Raw genomic sequence first — 21220 nt, 5'->3', positions numbered from 1 at the left:
ACCTGTGTTACTTCCTCTACCGATTGGCAACATGTGTTCGTGTGTTTACGTCACCTTAATCGAGCCGTGCGGTTAAATATACCAGTAGAATGCGTATTAGGCTTGTAAAACATGTCCTGGGATCGATTTGTTGCACGAAGGAAACTTCCAAGGCGGTGCCCCAGCATGGTCACAGTCAAATGATTGAAACAAGTAGAAGGTAAAAAGGTATATATCCATATATACACTTTCATAAATACATACATACATACATACATACAAACACACATATATATGTATTTATCGATGTGTACAATATTATATGTCCATAACGGCCGATCTTACCTCTAAGTGTACTAAGGGTACAACGAAATATTAGATTATATATATCTCTGCCCTTTATAGAAGCCATTATGGAATGAAATATGGTGACTACTCTCGATTGTTGGAGGTGAATAGACACAGCCGGTTTGTGGTTGCCGTGAAAACGATGATGAAACAAATCGAGCAGGGAATCAAGTTAAGAATTATGTCCCTTGGTATCAAAACAGCATCATCTCTTACGGGGGAGGGGTGTTAGGTTGTTGCAGGTTGGAAAAAGTCTTCTGGGAAAGAGTGTGTGGGAAGTGAGGGTATTAATTAAGGTTGGATTTCTTATGGAAATGGAATGTGCGTAGCGATACTACATGTATGGTGGTGGTGGTGTGGGCATGTTCGTGAATGTGTTGCCTTTCTTTTGTGTTTTGGTTAAATTCGTGAGGCATTTATGTATGGATGAGATGTGTGTAGGGGTATAATATGTGCGGGGGTAATATTGGCAGTCATGGAAAAGTCTATTGCGTAGGTGGCCGTCGTACGGGGCCGTGTGTGTTTATTTGTGGGAACGTTAGTGTATGATCTGGTGAAACTCTTTGCTGGACTCCATAATACCTGGGTCCCCCACCAATACCTGCAAATCCGGCATATATTTGACCAGAACAAACACTAACTCACCCAGAAAAAACACACACGCTCCAGCACTGCGGACACCCACCCAAAAGCATTTTTTCCACTACACCTAATATAAGGTCGCACAAATATTATATCCCTACACGCACCGCATGCATACATAAATGACCAAAGAATTTAAACAAAACTTAAAAGAATGAAAACACACTAAGGAACATAGATGTATATATCACCGTCCATCATCGCAAAGGTTATACTATACATATCGTACCACTAGACACATTCTATTTCCACAAGAACACTTACCTTAAAGACTCACACATGTCCCACACTCTCTTTTCTAGAAAAGTCTTGCTGACGTGCAACAAAACCACACCCAGAAACGATGTTTTTGATACCAAGGGACTTCAATTTTAACTTAATCTCCTGCTCGATTCATTTCATCAACCTTTTCATAGAAATAGCAGCCAAAAGTTCCTGAATTTCTTAAGAGGTTGGTATATGTTTGATCAGCGTGGTCGTTCATGCGCAAGATCCGAAGACAAGACGGGATATTCACAGATGTAACAACTGTGGTTACATGCTTACTCTATGAGAGCTGAGCTGTGACAACTAAATAACAAGAGATACTACTAATATATAACAAATTCCTTGTCTTTGGTGCATAAATATACATTGTATACACACTTACTGCATACATGGAAGCAACATACAAGTCAACTATGAAATATATATTTTAGAAAAAAAGCATCAAATTCAGAAAATTTCTGTCTTACCAAAACATAGCATTGGACAACGACAAAAGTTCGCCAGGTGAAATATAATACACAGTTGTTTTAATTTTTATTGTATAAGATCACGAACGTAAAAGATATATGATTTGCTTCAATGAATTTGTTTTTAAAGATTATCATCTAAAATAGATTCTGTATAAACTTATTTGGAACCTTCCCAATTTGCCAACAGTTATATGTACTATGAAAATATAGAAATCAAATCCGAAATATATTGAAGAAAGCAGCATTGTGTAAATAGATAAAACATTATCAAGAAGAAGTATATTAAAAAGTATATCGTTAGTTCATATTCAGTTCAAAGTAAATAAAGTAAATAAAGTAAATAAATGATTTATTAGTGAGAGACGTACAGGAAAAATATATGCGGTTTATTATTTAATGTATATTTTCCTGAGTCGCATAAAGAGGAAAATATATAATGCTATAATCGAGTGAAGAATACAATACACAATAGTGACAATGAATTTTTTTTAAAAAAGTAAATGCTATCGTTTAGTAAAACGTATTCGCAATGAAACGTAACATATTTTGATTCTGACAGAAAAAATAGCCAGTAGCTGGGGCAACGAACATTTCTTCAACGGTTTAAAGAGAAACATTGCAGGAAGCACAAGATTATTTTCTTCATACATATACAAGGCAGGTATGTACACACACACACGCGCACAAGTCTATCTCGTAAATGCATTGAAAACGTTGTTTGGGTTCATAATATTATTTAATTATACGTATGCATATATACATATACATATACACATATATATATATGTGTGTGTGTATGTGTATATATATATATATATATATATATATATATATATGTATGTATGAATATTAATATCAGAGTGTGTATGTATAAATGTATATGTATGTATTATACATTCATGTCTGTGTGTGCGTGAGTGCGTGTGTGTGTATGTGTTCACACGTTTGTATGAATGTATGTGTGTATACTCTATATATAACGATGGACGTTGTACTTTCACACGTTTGCTTTACAACAGCACAGTTTTTGTAACTTTATCATAGTTTTGCATTCATATATTGATTGGAACTGGTCTACTGAAACTGTATTGCGTTTAGACACAAATAATTGTATATATATATATATACATATATACATAATTGTATATATATACACATATATATATCCATAAGACGTATAGTACCTCCTGCTCTGTGTCTCGTTAAAACGTCGAAATAATATTCATTGCAGTCGTTACTATTTTGCCGTCTGTATTAAATGCTGCTGTTATATTTTATTGCAAATATATTTTACTAAACGCTATTACATTTTTTACTTCTTAATATTTCTTTCTGGTTTTTGCCTTTTAATTTCTCCGTTCAACTTTTTCTCATGACTTATCGCAGTATAGTTCTTTTATGATGGAAAAAAATCTACATTTATTAATAATAACTCACATATTTTTCGTGTAAGTTATATTGATTTCAAATTTTGGAACACGGCCAATATTTTCAGAGAAGTGGCTCAGCGGATTATATCAACCCCAGTATTCAACTTGCGCTTTTTTTACAGACCCCAAAAGGGACAGAATTCAAAATCGACCTCGGCAGAATTCAAACTTAGTATTTAAAGCTGGGCGAAATGCTGCTAAGCATTTTTCCCGGCGAGCTAATGATTCTGCCATCTCGTCCCCTGTATTTCATTGTTAATGTTAAAACTTATCCCAACACAGCGAGCTGGTAGAATTGTTAGCAATCCGGGCAAAAGTCTTAGCGGCGTTTAGTCTATCTTTGTGTTCTGATCTCGAATGCCGCCGGAGGCGACATTGCCTTTCATTCTTAGATGTCGATAAAATAAGTAGCTGTCGAGTACTGGTGTCGACGTAATCAAATTTCCGCCTCCCTCAAAATTTCAGGCCTTGTGCCTATGAAAGTGAAGAATTAGATGGAGCGATGAAGGAAGTACGAATGATAAGGACCAGTTGATAATACAGAAGTATGTGTTTCAAAAATGTTTTTTTATACTTTTGACCCCCTTCGGTCAGACACTGACCATGGGTTTGCACCTAGAGAGTTACTCTCTGAGGCACAAGTCTGGACAAAGTTGTTTTTTTTTATGGAAGATCAGCAGTCGCCCATGCATACCGGTGTCCCCTCTCCACGTCACCGATTTTGTCAGTCCAAGGGAAAGGCAAAGGGGCCGATACAGCTTGGTACCTGTGACGTCGCAACTCATTTCTACAGCTGAGTGAACTGGAGCAACGTGAAATAAAGTGTCTTGCTCAAGAACACAACACGCAGCGCGGTCCGGGATTCGAGCTCACAACCTCACGATCGTAAGCTCGACGCTCTCAAAATACAAAATACATTTCAGTTTCGAAATATAATAAAATCTACAGACAGAAATTAATTGATTTACGAAAGGTAGTTTTCAAACTTATGACGGTTCTTGCCTAGGCAATGCTGAGAGCTCGAAGCAATGGAAACACGATCATCAAATAACATTTCCTTCAGTATTTACCTTTGCTCTCATTCAAAGACGGCACTTAATTCGTCAACTGTTGCCCGTTGTGTACCTTAAAGTTTACCTCGTAATTAACTCTCTCAGAAAAATTGTCCAGTGATCTCAGGTGGTGTTCTACTGAAACTCTTTAAGCAATCCACTTTTATGGTGAAATCTCATTAAGGCAGGACACTTTATATTACATATTACCATGGTAGGAGAAGGGGTGCCACATCTTGCTAAAAATAAGCCACACGTAATCAAATTCCAATTGAATGCCACGGTAGCAACATCAAGTAAGTAGAGTTTCTCACTGTAGCATAGAAAATAAGAATGTTCCAAATAATCTTTTGTTATTTGATAACCAATATACGGCGACTCCTGTTAAAATTTAACAAACTGTTCCTTCGTAATATGCAGATTTTTAGGCTTCCAATAGAGTTAACTAAATCGGTTACTTGACCCATTTCATATACATGTAGCCTCATCATTCCAAATATTCTTTGTTGAAAAGAGTGCAGCATCTAGATATCTTGCCACAAACTCCGGTTTTCTGTTTGGATCATTAGCAGCAAGAATTATTCTTTGAATGTAGCTCTACAAATGAAGCATTTTGAATTTAAAAATTCTATCTCATGCCTCGCTTGATGCACTGATTTCCCTGACCCATAGCAATACGTTTCATGTACTTCTGTTAGTATTGTAGGGTTCGTCGAAGTCCTAAGTCATCAGGAACGTTTCATGTGGACGGACATTCTGAACTGTTCCATCTTCTCGTAACTTATTTCTAGTTCGATCGATGGTAAGTCGCGTCAATATATTTATTTGAAACTCCACCCTGAATTATCTTTCCAGTCCGACTACTTTTTCTAACTTCCAATCACATGGTATAATAAATTTCCCTTAGACTCTATCCTTTTAGCTATCAACTGTTAAATAGGGTATATACTAGTTAGAATACTCTGTATTTGTTGAATTATACAGTGCGATATATGTGTTTGATATATATTGAGATATAATTCATTCAATGCTTACATAAGTCAATCCGCTATGAAATAAATTATTCTCTTTTAATACGAAATAATTATTGCACAATGATAACACGCTTCCGTCTAAGTGAGAAAACACTGACACGTATCTATCTATCAATCTATCTATCTATCCATCTTTCTATCTATCTACCTATTTATCTACCTATCTGTCAGTCTGTCTGTCAGTCTGTCTATGTATATATATATATATATATATATATATATATAATAAAATATTAGGGAATAAATCCAAACTTACAGGGAAAAATCAGATTTAGGATTGAATCCAATTTTATAGTAAAATATTATATTATATTAAATTAGAGATAAAACCACTATTAGGCAAAACATACAATGAAAAACTTAAGCCAACACATAAGATTAATTAATTTATATTATTTAAATATATATCAAAATGATTTTTAAAAATAATTAATATAACACTACGATCGTTTCATGGCTGTTCAATTCTTAAAATTTTCGAGTTGCAGTCATCCTTCAGGTGGTTTAAATATTTAACTTGGCGAGGTTTAATCAATCAATTTTTTAATAATTTTGATATATATTTAAATAATATAAATTAATTAATCTTATGTATTGGCTTAAGGTTTTCATTGTATAATTTGCCTAATAGTGGTTTTATCTCTTATTTAATATATATATATATATATATATATATAATATATATATATATATATATATATGTATATATATATACAAGCACACACAATTATATATACATACATATATAGATAGATAGACAGACGTATAGATATTCTGCGTTGAATTGGGATGCGTCTTTTTTCCGTACAGGGCTTACTGTATATACCCCAATTTTGGACTATTATTCTTTGATCAATACAAGGTAACCTCTTAAAGCTTTCAGCTTATAAAATATTATTATTTACATCATATATATATATATATATATATATATATATATTCACATATAGGTTCCTATATGTACATGCGCGCATACAGTTACTATTAGATGTACTACAGAATACAAGTATTAGATGAATAATTTTTATAACATAACTGAGGCATTCCTATATGCATATTTCATACCGTACGCACAGGCATATATTTACGCGTGTATATGTGTGCCTATGTACAATTATAATTACATATAATTCACAAAATAAAACATTTGTGCCTGTCAGAGAGGTGAAAATCGGAGTGAACATAACCAATGATTGAAAACCCGTAAACTATTTTGTTTATAATCATCTATGTGTGCATGCGTTTAGACACTCGTATATATGTGCGTTGGTGTGTAGTTGTAAGAAATAATGATGCTTGTGAACTTGATTATAGTAAAAACAATACATGAACATAGATTTACTGTTATTGATAAGAAAATAGCGTGCCTTACAAACACCAATTTTATTTTATTTGTACTGTTTGTAACATGAAGCGGCAGTATATTATTAACTAGAAGTCAGAAAGGAGACAAAGGTGAAAACAATTGAAAATAATTGACTTAGGATTAACTTCATTTATTGTCGTCTTAAAGATAATTGTTTGTGATTGTCTCACGTTTTACAGGGAATTGAATTCTTGGAAAGACGAAACGAAAGGTCGATTGGTAGAGCAAAATATGAAATTTTGTACATGATGCATTGCATTGTTGATAAAGACAAACTTTAGCTCTTTTGTGCATGATATACTATTGTTATTATCAGGATATCTTTACTCAGAACCGATTTATCTATGCTCTTATATTAAACTATAATTGATTTAGTTTGATTCTGTAAATCTACAATGCCCTCTAGAGGTACAATTTCCCACCTCATAGTATTTGTAGAAACATTATAGAACCTACATGGAGAAAGACAATTGGTATTTTTAAAAAAATCATTGTAAATTATCTAAAAAGAATTTATTCAATGTTAGGTAAAATGAAAGGCAGTTTTATGCTTTTATACGATTTTGATCGGTAAAGATTATATACAGTGACGTAGTTCAAGTTACTGTGCTTTCTGTATTTAAGAAGATTTGACGCGTGGTGAATTCATGTCTAGGATCTGATATCAATAGCCACAAAATGCTGCTTCAATCTCTTCTATCATAAATGTGTTTATAAACCAACTGAAAACCAGACCACCCTCATAACCTATTGGGTCATTTGCATAACTCTTTTATGCTCTTTATTGACACTGACCTCGTCATAACATTTCATAATTCACAATTCATTAAAGCTAAATTGTATTTATCGTAATTTTATTTCTTTGCGAGTATCAGTTTCAGTATTTAACAAGCAGAACACCAAACATTCTCGTTTACAAATCTGTAATCTACTTCATAGTCTGTTTTACATAATGATTCTAAGGTGGTGAGCTCGCAGAAACCTGAGAACGTCGAGGACAATTATTAACGGTATTTAGTTCGTTTTAAGGCGGCGAGCTGGCAGAAATGTTAGCACGCCGGGCGAAATGCGTAGCCGTATTTCGTCTATCGTTACGTTGTGAGTAATTTCTAATTCCGCCGAGGTCGACTTTGCCTTTCATCTTTTCGGGGTCGATAAATTAAGTACCGGTTACGCACTGGGGTCGATGTAATCGACATAATACCCATGTTTCTCCTTGTTTGTCCCCTCTATGTATAGCCCCTTGTGGGTAATAAAGAAATAGATATTTAGTTCGTTTTCTGAGTTCAAATACCACTGCGGTAGACTTTGTTTTTCACTTTTTGGGGGCCTATAAAATAAGTTCCAGGTGAAAAGTAGGGTCGATTCAATGCAGTTAACCCCACCCCGAAATTACTAGCCTTGTGACAAAATTCGTAATCATTACATAAAATGGTTGTGCTATGTTCAAACCTTTTCTTAATTAGGTTCAAGGAAGGACATACTAACAATAGCAATTTTACTTTATCTCTAAGTGGATATTTATCTCGTTAATTAACCCATAATTCATTATAACATCTTTTCGAAATAACAGCTGAATTTTAAGCTTAATTTGCAAGTTAATTAGTTCAACAAAAGATACAACCGCAAAAGTGTCTATCTACCTTTATCTGAAGTATATTTATAAACAACTCGTGTATTCTTATCTAAAAAAGGTTAAACCTATTTACTAAGTCATTCTTGAATGCTACAATTTAATAGTATCATAAACGATTATTGCTAAGGCGTAAATTATATTTGCTGCAAATGCTTTTAGACTGGGAAACTAATAGACGAAATTGGTTACTATGTTCTTGAGATTTTGCTTATAAATGTCATTTTTACTTTTGATTTAATAAACGGTATCTTGTTTACGTAGATGAAGGCTGACTTAATTTAATTTGGTAAAAGTACCAAAAATCTAAATAATGCCTGTAGTTTCTCTGTTCAAGATTCGACTAGACGACGTACACTGACCTCAATTCTTTCGTTCTTTATTATATCTGTAGTTTAAAGCACTGGTGTTCGTTCCAATCTCAATCACATTTCGTCTGTGAATTTTGTTGCACATAATGCATCTAATAATCAATCTCTTTTGCATGTCGGTTTTGCAATTCATTTTACCGAACAATTGAATAGAAATAACCGATACTATGGGGAAATCGCTCATTATTTCAAAAGACAACCACTAAAGATATATGTAAGGCGCAGCAAACCAATAATTCAATTCGATAGGAAATTTGAGTTCTTGTGAAAGTTTATCTAACTTCAAAGGGCTCTCCTGTCGGTAAAACATCACAGACATTAGTATATATTTTCATATATAATTCTAAAATATTCACTTCCCTGTTTTAGGTTGTAAGGAAACGAGTTTTTGGTATGTTGGCCAACATCTTTAGTATATCAAGAGACCACTATTTTTACCTGTAGAATATCGTGGCGTTCACGCATTTCGAATGTGGCGTGAGTGTGGAGAATTTACAAGAAGGTTAAGTCGGGTACTCAGACAACATTTCTAATTAAAATATTAACAGAATTGTCTGTGATGCTGATGAAACAATTATAACTAAGTTCCAGTTCGAAAAAGCTAATTTAAAATAAAAATGTGTATAGAAAACATTTCTGATATAAAATAATTTCAATTAGTCCCAACAGAGATTGATTCCAGACTGCTCAATCACTGAGAAGCTATGTGACGTCTTAACCTCCGGTTAGTGGCACTCGTAAAGAAAGCCAATCCGGACTACGATAAATTTCTTAATACTCATATAATCAGTAGAACGGCGGATTCATAAAATAGATTAGTTTAATTAATTAAAATCACGAGTGTTGTCTCAATTGCATTTATTGACTAGAATTAGTCATTAAGATTGTAATTTCCATTAATTAAATTTAATTTCTCGGCTAACTACGTGCAAGTAAAATAGCATTGCGTTTACAATATCGACAATATTTAGCGCTATTCATTCTGAGTGCAAATTCGAGTTCGGTATTATTTACATTCGTTTTCTCTTGGATTATTTAAGGCAAGAAATGGAATGTTGTTACCAGTTTCCTTTCTTGTCCCAACAACAAGAACTAATGATCATCACGGATAAATAAACAACAGCCTATACCTTAATAGTATGAATCTGGAAGAAATACACCTTTATAAACACTTTCATGCAATCTTTAATTATACAGAGTGCAGCAGAAAGTCCTCCGAAGATTTACATGTCCATGAATGTAGGCAGGTATTAAAAATGTCTTCGAGGAGGGGCTGGCTTATAGGTTTTGTTTTTCTATTAATTATTTTCACTTCTACCGGTGGATATCACACATTTGCTGTTGAAATATTTGTTATAACGGTGAGACTGATGCCAATTTTTTTTTTGCCAGAACCTGTATATGTCCCTAGGTAACTGTGTGCTCATAATTTGGAATTAAGTAGACATTTTTTTCAGTCCCGTTTATATTAATTAATGCAATCGTATTATTCATTACTGATGTTAGTTTTAGGACCTACGCCTCTTGTTTTCTATTATGTTTCAGAACATTTAAGTCGTTGCAGCCCTAATTCTTCTACGCCACTAATGAATGCAATATAGAGATATTCTTTAATTTCAGTTGATATAAACTTTAAACATAGACACATATAGACAGACACAGATGCTGTATATATATGTGTGTATATGTATGTGTAAATATATATATATCTGCCCACTGTGGTCTCCTCACACAAGACAAAACATCTCCAGAATTGAGTCACCCCAGAGGGCACTCACTAAACGAATTGAAGGCATGGCTGCTCTCGATTATTGGGATCTGCTTAAAGCCGTGAAACTTTACTCCCTCCAGCGTCGCCGTGAGCGGTACATCATTTGTACGATGTGGAAAATATACCGCCAATTTTGCCCAAACGACCTAAACATTAGCTTCAAGGTTCATCCAAGACTTGAACCACGGGCTATACGTCCCCTGCCCAATTCAAGATCACAACATACATGTACACTGCAACATAATTTCTTTTCCTCAACAGGCCCTTCCCTATTTAACATTGTCCCGAGGGAGATCAAAGAGGAAAAGGATCCCATCAACTTTAAACAGAGTCTGGATAGATTCCTTCAAAAAATACCAGATAAGCCACCCATAATTGGATACAACTCACCCAACAAGAACTCACTACTTGAACAAAACTTGACTTAAACATGACTCGAATAATCCTATCAGGTGGTGCTATTAAGTTAGACATGGCCTAGACCAATCTTTGGTCGAAACATATCTAAGTTTATCTAAGTTTATATATATATATATATATAATATATATATATATATATATATATATATATACTAAGCAATAAGGGTTTAGCAACGAGTTGCCTTACCACATACCGAATTTAGAAATAGCAGTCAAAGGGTTATAGCTATTTCTTCTACTAAAAAGGGAGATCTCAGTAAAAACAGCATTTGGAAGGCAGACACAAACAGGTAAGAGAGAATGAATTGACTGCAATCTATCATACATTTTTTTAGTTATCCACGGACGTACGTTTCGAAATCAAGTTTTTAGGAAAGCATAAGAATTAAATATTAAATATTAAATAATTCTATCTTACCGAAACTTCTTTTCTCTTCAGCGTAGAATACTATAATCATAAATGATTATATATTGAATTTTGAGATACCAGAAGGCACCAACTCAAGTCAGTATCAGAGCGAGCTAGAATCCGCAACTGGTATCACCGAATTCAATTTGTGAATGAAACGATTGTGTCAACAGCCCCTTCCCACCCGCGTGTAGCCAAAACAAGATGCTGTGGCCATCTACTGAGATAAAATATGGTTATCCGTAATAATGAAGGGTGAAATTAATTAATTTGGAAAAATTATCAATTACACCAAGTAGTCTTCGGCATGTAAAAGCCTCATTCGAGGAAAATTTAAGTAATACTAAGCAATAAGGGTTTAGCAACGAGTTGCCTTACCACATACCGAATTTAGAAATAGCAGTCAAAGGGTTATAGCTATTTCTTCTATATATATGTGTGTGTGTGTGTGTGTGTGTGTATATGTGTGTATATATATATTATATATATAATATTTATTTATCACTCTATCTACCTATCTCTATATATTTGAACATAATACATAGTAACGGATAATTTTTTATTCCCTGCACTTAGAGTTTCTCCTTTCCCACAACCAGCTAATAAACCGATGTAGCGCTCGTTTCTTCTAAAACGTCCACTCTGAACTTTTTGTAAATATGAATTGAACACTTCAAGAAGACGCTTATCATTCTTTCCTTGCCTTTGAGAACGAGACGCACAAAACGCGATGTTGATTTCATTTTTGGTTCACACGAGAATAATATAACACCGGGTTTTCATTTCTCTAGTATTTCGTGAGTTCAACACAGTTTTTTCTTTACATAAGTAATGTTTTTAAATACCAACTATTTTTTCTCAGAACACCGGAAATTATATCCTAACCAATTTAATCTTAAATGACACCTGTATAATGTTTTTCATTGTACTACTTCTAGTAAACATCGTAGAATACATTACCCCGCTCATGTTATCTTATATTTGTATCCATCTTCCTGTAACACGGTTTTAAAGTTTTCTCTAGCATTCGGTGAGTACAATGTAGACGTTTTTTATATATACCTAATATTTTAAGTTGGAGGCGCAATGGCCCAGTGGTTAGGGCAGCGGACTCGCGGTCATAGGATCGCGGTTTCGATTCCCAGACCGGGCGTTGTGAGTGTTGATTGAGCGAAAACACCTAAAAGCTCCACGTGGCTCCGGCAGGGGATGGTGGTGATCCCTGCTGTACTCTTTCACCACAACTTTCTCTCACTCTTACTTCCTGTTTCTGATGTACGTGTATTTCAAGGGGCCGGCCTTGTCACTCTCTGTGTCACGTTGAATATCACCGAGAACTACGTTAAGGGTGCACGTGTCTGTGGAGTGCTCAGCCACTTACACGTTAATTTCACGAGCAGGCTGTTCCGTTGATTCGGATCAACCGGAACCCTCATCGTCGTAACCGACGGAGTGCTTCCACACAATGTTTTAAGTACAAAATTTTCTTTGTTAGAACACCGGAAATTATATCCCAACCATTTTCTTCCTAACTTATACCAACGTTATTCATCCAATCTTTATTTACACTTCTCAATCTAATTCTTTGTATATTACTGCCCTCATGATAAGATAGATCCGTCTTTCTACTATCACCCTCACATAAACATTTATTAATAAATATATTTACATTTAAAGGGAGCTATGGTATATTCTTTTAAGAACGTAGTAGAGTACAGTGTAAAGCTCGTCCACCTTCAGAGTTAGCCTGTGCTATCCAGCAGTTGTATTTTAAACCTGCAGCCACTCTAACAGTATCAGAATCATTAGACCACTACATCTACACATTCAAAGCAGTTTACCAAATGTCATTCAGCATCAACAAACCTTCATAAACTCAGTAACTATTACTAAACTCAAGCCACGACAGACTGAGTGGATGTTCTTGGAGTCGAGAATTTGAACTTACAGAGATAATATTTACACATCACCTACGGAAGCACAACTAGATCTCACAATGCAGGGAGAGTGTAGTGTAATCAAGTACCTGCATGCCTAGAGAACTAAGCTGCACGGAAACAGTTGTAGCATCAAAAATTAAATGTCCAAAGTTACTACTTCTTGTTGACTCCAGCATTTTCTATTATATATGTTTGTATATCTATGTTTAGATATATATATGTATATATATATATATATATATATGTATATATATATATAGTATATATATATATTATATATATATATATTATATATACATACGAATACGTATATATATGTGTATATATATATGTATATTTATGTATATATGTATATATTATATATATATATATATATATATATATATATATATATATACTATATATATATATATATATATATATACATATATATACCGGAGTAAACACATAATGTGAAACAAGGTGGAAAAAAGAGTACTCAAATACCAGTGGTAGAGTAATATGCTTTATTTAAAGCAGCAGAAAATTCAACAAAATCTGTTACTCTGAGTTTCTCGTTGCCGTTCATCAGACAGTTTTTCTAGCAAAAACTGTCTGATGAACGGCAACGAGAAACTCAGAGTAACAGATTGTGTTGAATTTTCTGCTGCTTTAAATAAAGTATACATATATATATATATATATATATATATATATATACATGTGCATATGTATATAATTTTTTAAATATATATATATATATATATATATTATATATATATATATATATATATATATAATATATATATATATGTATGTATATATATATAAGCATTAATGAATCTCTGTTATTCTGTTAGTCAGTTACAAAGAGCTTAGATGATGTTAAACATACATTTTAATTGCACAAATGAAATTAACTTCTAAATTTAAAAATTGAAATTGTAACGATGTTTACTAAAGAAATTTATAGATATTTGAAATATAGAATAAATACGAACCAATGAGCCGCTTCATTACTTTATTGAATTTCAATTTTGTTTTTTTATAGCACCGTTGGATAAATGAATTACTACACTATGTTTGCTCGTGAATAAATATTAACCATTTAAATATCCAATCCACAACATGTATGCATACGCACACGCACATATACACACATACACATAGACACACACACATAGACACACACACATACATACACACACATACATATATCCTTGTATAAAATGAACTTTTCCTCCATATGAAACAGATTAGACGAATAGGTATTTGTGATAATATTAGAACGTAAGCATATGCCGTATGTACAGCATGGGACCAGCCTTTTGTGGGGTGACCCCTAAAATGCGAGACGATTAAGTTGATACATATATTTATATATATATTTCAATTGTACAAGATTCAAAATATTTCAAATACTACTTCGCAACGTTACTACATTCGAAACTAATATGGTTGCATTCCTACAATTCACATAAACAGTAAGCAAATAAAGAAATTATTTTTTAAACACGATATTGTAAACTTATCTAATTTCCGTAATCAAACATAACACTTATATAAGTTTAAAATTTAATAAAAATCTGTGAAAATTGTAAACAATTCTAAAGGTATTGAATAAAAACAAATAGATTACACACGTAAATATTTATTCGTAAATAAGATAAACGTTAGTAAAATTGATCTTGTATCAACTCACCTGACACAAAATGCCGAATAGCGAATATGATGTTAAAATAAACACCTAATACCTGACACTTATATATATTGAACGAAATTTACAAGTATAAATACATTCCAAAGATTAAATCTATAATACTGGGTACATTTTTTGTAAATACAATGTATACAGTAATTAACATATGTGTTTGAATCATCACACACATATGCGCACACGTGCATATATCTTTGCGGGTGTGTCTGTGAGTATGACTGAGTGTGTGTGTGTATGTACGTACAACATACATGGATCTCCTTTAAATTAGAAAAAAATAATCTATATATCTGTATTTCATATTATTAGGAACTATATATTTTTGATTATTCTGTACATTGCGCGCAGTCCAATGAATGAAGCAAGTAGAAAGTATAAGTTGATAGCTTTTTTTATATGTATGTATGTGTATATATATGTGTGTGTGTATGTGTGTGTGTGTGCGTATGTATATGTATGTGAAACGAAGGCATTTCTCTTCCATTATATATATATATATATATATATATATATATATATATATATATATATATATATTATATATATATATATATATATATATATATATATATAATATATATATATTACTCCAACGAACTCCCACACCGCATCAAAAAGGAATTTATTTTAGAAGGACTCAAATTCATCTTAGAGAATAATTTCTTCACCTTCAACAACAAATTCTACAGACAGAAATCAGGGACGGCAATGGGAACGAAAACAGCTCCCACTTATGCCAACTTAGTCATGGGATACCTGGAAATCACCCTCTATAATAACGTTCTTAACCAATTTGGCACCACTCTCCACACACACATAGAGAAGAACTGGAAGAGATATCTTGATGACTGCTTCATCCTTTGGCCCGAAACCGTCGAGAAGCTTAACGAATTTCACACTCTTATAAATGGGCTCAACACAAACATTATTTTCACAATGGAATACAGCCCTCAACAAATCCCTTCCTCGACATCCTCATTAAAATTCACAACAAAAAAATAGAAACAGACATATACTACAAGCCCACAGACTCCAAGCAATACCTCCTTTCAATTCATGCCACCCTAGACACGTTAAAATTAACATTCCCTACAACTTAGCAAAAGAATTTGCACTATAGTCTCCAATAAAAACACCCGTCTCTTACGTCTACAAGAACTCAAGGGCACATTAACAAGCAGGGATTACCCCACGTCACTAATTGACAATGGGATCCAACGCGCCCTAAAACTCAGCACGCAGGAACTTAGGCGCCCTAAACCTGTTACATCGAAACCCCATACTCTACCATACATCTCTACACACAACCCCCTCAACAATGAAGCTTTTGACACCATCCTCTAGAACATTCCTGTATTACAAAAGGACCATAGAATGAACCAAATCCTCCTAACACACGAAATCATAAAGAGCAAAAGGCAACCCAAATCATTGAAAACCATCCTAACAAATGCCAAAGTACTGCCAACCACAACAACTAAACCCACAGTAAACAAATGCAATAGACCCAACTGTGGTATATGCATCAACCTAATAGAAGGTCCGGAATTCCTTTTTAAACAAGGACAACGTTTCACAGTAAAACACAACTTCACATGCGCATCAGAAAACCTAGTATATGTCTTAACTTGCTCGGGCTGTAATGAACACTACATAGGCCAAACAAAAAATAGCCTCCGCCAACGCATGGCTGTCCACAGATCCCAAATAAAAATACAGGAATATAGAAAAATAGCATTTAGTGCACATATTGATACCTGTGCCGCACAACTCCATCCCAATTTTAGAATCTTTCCCCTCTACAAATTTAAAGACAATGCCACTCATACCCAGCGAATAACCATGGAATCCCACCTTATTAATAAATACAGACCACTTCTAAACACATGCCCCTAACACGAACCCACAACAAACACACTTACACCTGCACACACCCTACACACACCTTTACCCAGATATTAACACCATGACACACACAAATATATGGTTCCACACATACACATAATTGAATACGAGTGCAAAACATCCAACACTATTTTTTGGAAATGGCTGTAAATATTGACTTCACACAAATACGTTGCTTCCCGATACAGGCACAAGGCCAGCAGAACTATAAATATTGAAAATTGTACCCACACACATACACATATATACACGCGCGCGCGCCCCAACATACATATAAACACACACACGCGCGCGCGCGCACACACATACATACATACAGCTCTCCTGTTCTAAACGAACTTACTTATCCAGTCAAGCGGAAAATACACTCCCTAACTACGCGCTAAAAAGCTATTTAAAATATCCACATGACGTCTACTGACCAGCCTGAACAATAAGAATTTTCAACAACACTATTTTCGAAAATTCTAAACATTCACGTGACTCTTTATTATGGCCAATAAGAAATTTTAGGCGGGACACTAGCCAAATTTTAACTTCTCTGGAGCCTTTTTTCTTACCCCAACACCAACTTCCATTCAAACATTCACGTGACCCCTTCATAATGACCAATCAAAATTTTAGGCGCGAAACCAAGCAAATCCAAAACAACTCTGGAGCCACTTTTTTTCACATATAAGAGACAGACTCTAATCTCTCTTTTATATTTTGATAAGCATAACAAATGCGCAACCGGTAAAAAGAACTTTCACCTAATTAAATTACTTAAATTACTTCAATTATTTGTCAGCATTTTCTTCATTTCTTTTTTATATATCATCACTCGTGTTCGACATCTCCTTTTTTTAAATATATATATATATATATTATATATATATATATATATATATAATATATATATATATATATACACACAACGGGAAGGTCTACGAAAATAAACAAAATACGAAGGCAGGTGGAGTACAAACAAACAAATGTATTAGTAAGGCGCTCAGGAATAGAAATAGAACAAGTCTTTTACGTTTCGAGCCTACGCTCATATATATATATATCTTATAAGCAAGGGATACCGAAAGTTTTTCTAAAGCCAATATACTGAAATCCACGATTAATCCACTTGCTACAGAAAGTTGAACTGAAATTCGGGCAACTATACCTTTGGAACACTTAAATTTCGTTATCTCAATATTGAATCAATTTCGGAATTAACACCATAAGTGTTCGTTCGTCTTCAGTTAAGCTTACGTGAGAATATAAGTGAGATACTCACACGTGTCCATGGAAAACAGCGGAAGCGAATAACTAAAGCACATCTGAGTAACCCCGTTATATCCAAAAATATATGTTCTCAGGTTAAGTCTCAGAACAACCTGTTGACTTGCCGCCGCCACATATTGTAGTGGTTACAAATCCCCCTGCAGCAAGCAGTAATTAGTGTACTACTATTAAAAGGAATGTAGCCTTTTTCTCTACAGAGAAAGACTCCATCAGGAATTGTGGCAGTATATTAAAAGAACCTTTACGGTTAAACATTATAAATATAAGTATATTGGCTTTAGAATAACTTTCTGTAGCCCTTGCTTATAAGATATTTATAATTTTTAACCGTAAAGGTTCTTTTAATATACTGCCACAATTCCTGATGGAGTTTTCTTCTGTAGAGAAAAAGGCTACATCCCTTTTAATAGTATATATATATATATATATATGTATATTTGTGTAAATGCGTATAGAAAAATATATCAACTGAATAAAGTTAGCACATAAAGTTACTGAAGTGTGTTAAACAAAAAAAAAAAAATAATGATCATCAAATTCTTCCTTTTTATCCCTTTTCAAAGACTCCAACTAATTGAATTTTTGTAATATGATTTTGACCAATCAGTATGAAACTTAAGCGCCACGGTTTGCGGGCGCACCGACATTACTGGCATAGACTCCATTTTTATTTCAACCCATCGGCTTGCGATTTACATGTAATGGTATTATGTGTAAGCAAACTTAGTTGGTTTCGATTGTTTTATTTCAATCGTTGGGAGTCTTCTATAATTTGTATATTATAATATATTGAAGGTATTTTTTTTTATTCCACATCATTAACTGGGTGTTATATTATTGTTGTTATTTCCATTCAGAACAGGTTTGAACATTTTAGGAGAAACGTTTTTCTTTTATCTTTCTTCCAACCGTACTTGTGTTATGTAGTATGTGGAAAGGAAAAATTAGAAACATTTTTCTGATCATATATTTCTATATGTTCACTCAATGGAATTTGGCGAACATTAGTGTTCCAGATCTGTTATCTGTGGACTTGTAAGCGTTCCGATAAGGCATTCCCTATCTTGCCATATATAGTTACTCGCAATTAAGGAAATCAAATTTCTGTAGGAAATGAAATCAAATTTCTGCTTTTGCAGTTTTTCTGCATTTGTGAAAATCTGTTAATTTTTTTCTTCTTACGGATCTACCAGTATGCAAGTATGCACACGTTCCACATTTGTTATAATTACACTTGAATACTGTAATTAATTTCTCCTGTTTGTTCCTGTTGGATTTTGCCTTTGTTGTTGGTTTTTATAGATTACGTGTTTGCTTCTGGCTTAAGATAAGTGTTTGGTTCTTTTATTTTTTTATTCTTTTACTTGTTTCAGTCGTTTGTCTGCGGCCATACTAGAGCACCACCTTTAGTAGAAAATATCGACCTCAAGACTTATTGTTTGTACGCCTAGTACTTATTTTATCGTTTTTTTTTGTCGAACCGGTAAGTTACGGTGACGTAAACACGCCATCATCGTTTGTCAAGTGATGGTGGCTATACAAACATAGACACAAACAATAAATAAATACACACACACACAAACACACACACACACACACACACACACACACCACACCACACACACACACACACACATATATATATATATATCAATATATGTATATTATATATATATATATATATATATATATTACACGAAGGGCTTCTTTTAGTTTCTGTCTACCAAATCCACTCACAACGCTTTCGTGGGTCCGAGGTTATAGTGGGAGACACTTGCCCAAGTTGCGAAGCATGGGAATGAACCCGGAACCATGAGGTTGGGAGGCAAGTTTCTTACCACGCAACCATTCCTGCTCCTATTAGTTATGTTTTTGAAATTTTTCACTTTGTTTCATGATTGGCAAATTTTTTTTCGTGATGTTTAAAATGCTTTAGTAATGTCGGTTATGTGTTACTAAAAATGACATTGTGTTCCGTTGAGGGATTCGTCTTTCTCGTGTTCCTGTAAGTTGTTCTATAAGAATCTGTTTTGCTCGTTGTATGCTATTGTCTATAATTAGGAGAGGGTATTTGGATCATTTACTATAGTAGAAAGTCGATCATCTATTATCGTAAAAATTTTCCTGTGTCGACAGTACGGGATATTTCATTTTGTGTGTGTTGCGTGGCATGATTTGAAATGTAGGTACTGATGTGTATCTAAAATTTTTGTAATAAATATCAGTTATGATTCTGGTGTTGATTTTAATTACCATTATGGTACGAAATGTGCAGGCACATGGCCTAGTGGTTAGAGCAGCGGACTCGCGGTCGATGGATCGCGGGTTCGAATCTCAGACCGCCCGATGTGTGTGTCTATGAGGGAGACACCGAAGCTCCACGCGGCTCCGGCGGAAGTTAATGGCGAAGTTCTGCTGACTCTTTCGCCACAACTTTCTCTCAATCTTTCCTCCTGCATCTTGCAGCTCACCTGTGACGGACTGGTGTCCCGCCCAGGTGGGCAACCTATACGCCAACGAAACCGGGAAACTATGAGCCATGCGTGGCTCGAGAAGGAAAAACAATGTTAGAAAATAGTAATTGTGTGTAGCACCTTTCTCTTGTGAATTTGAGACTAGGCTATAGATTGTTGAGGAGGGGGCTGAATTCTTCCTGATTTTGTAGGGATTTGGTCCAAATTAGAAAATATAAAAAACATCGAGGAATTGTTTTCTATGCGTCCTCTATATGTCTTCTAAATGTCACACCGTAGATTACTTCAATTTATTTTATATAGGTTTTGTTCCAATTATCCCAATACTGAATTCGCGAAAATTGGAGCAAATCACGTACCCATTGCTCTGCCTCGAATTTGGAGATAGTTTTTTCCGTTGAAAAGAATATATATACACACACAAGCACAAACACATACACTCACACACACACACCACACACACAAACACACACACACACACACACACACACACACACATACACACACACACACTATATGTATTTATGGCAATTTAGATTCTATTTCTACCTAGTTAAGAATCGTTTAATTTGTATGTATATATCTGTTTCGTTTGTGGATTTGCTGTCGGTCTCCCCTTGTGGAGACAATTTAAGATCAAAGGCATGACCACCGTGAATATCCTGGCACTCTTCCAGGAATACTGTATGTTGAATGAGAATCGCATCATCAAATACCATTTTAATAGTATACACG

This window comes from Octopus sinensis, linkage group LG10 (genome assembly GCF_006345805.1).
Source record: "Octopus sinensis linkage group LG10, ASM634580v1, whole genome shotgun sequence".
In the NCBI taxonomy this organism is placed as follows: domain Eukaryota; kingdom Metazoa; phylum Mollusca; class Cephalopoda; order Octopoda; family Octopodidae; genus Octopus; species Octopus sinensis.
This window is presented reverse-complemented; position numbering follows the sequence as displayed.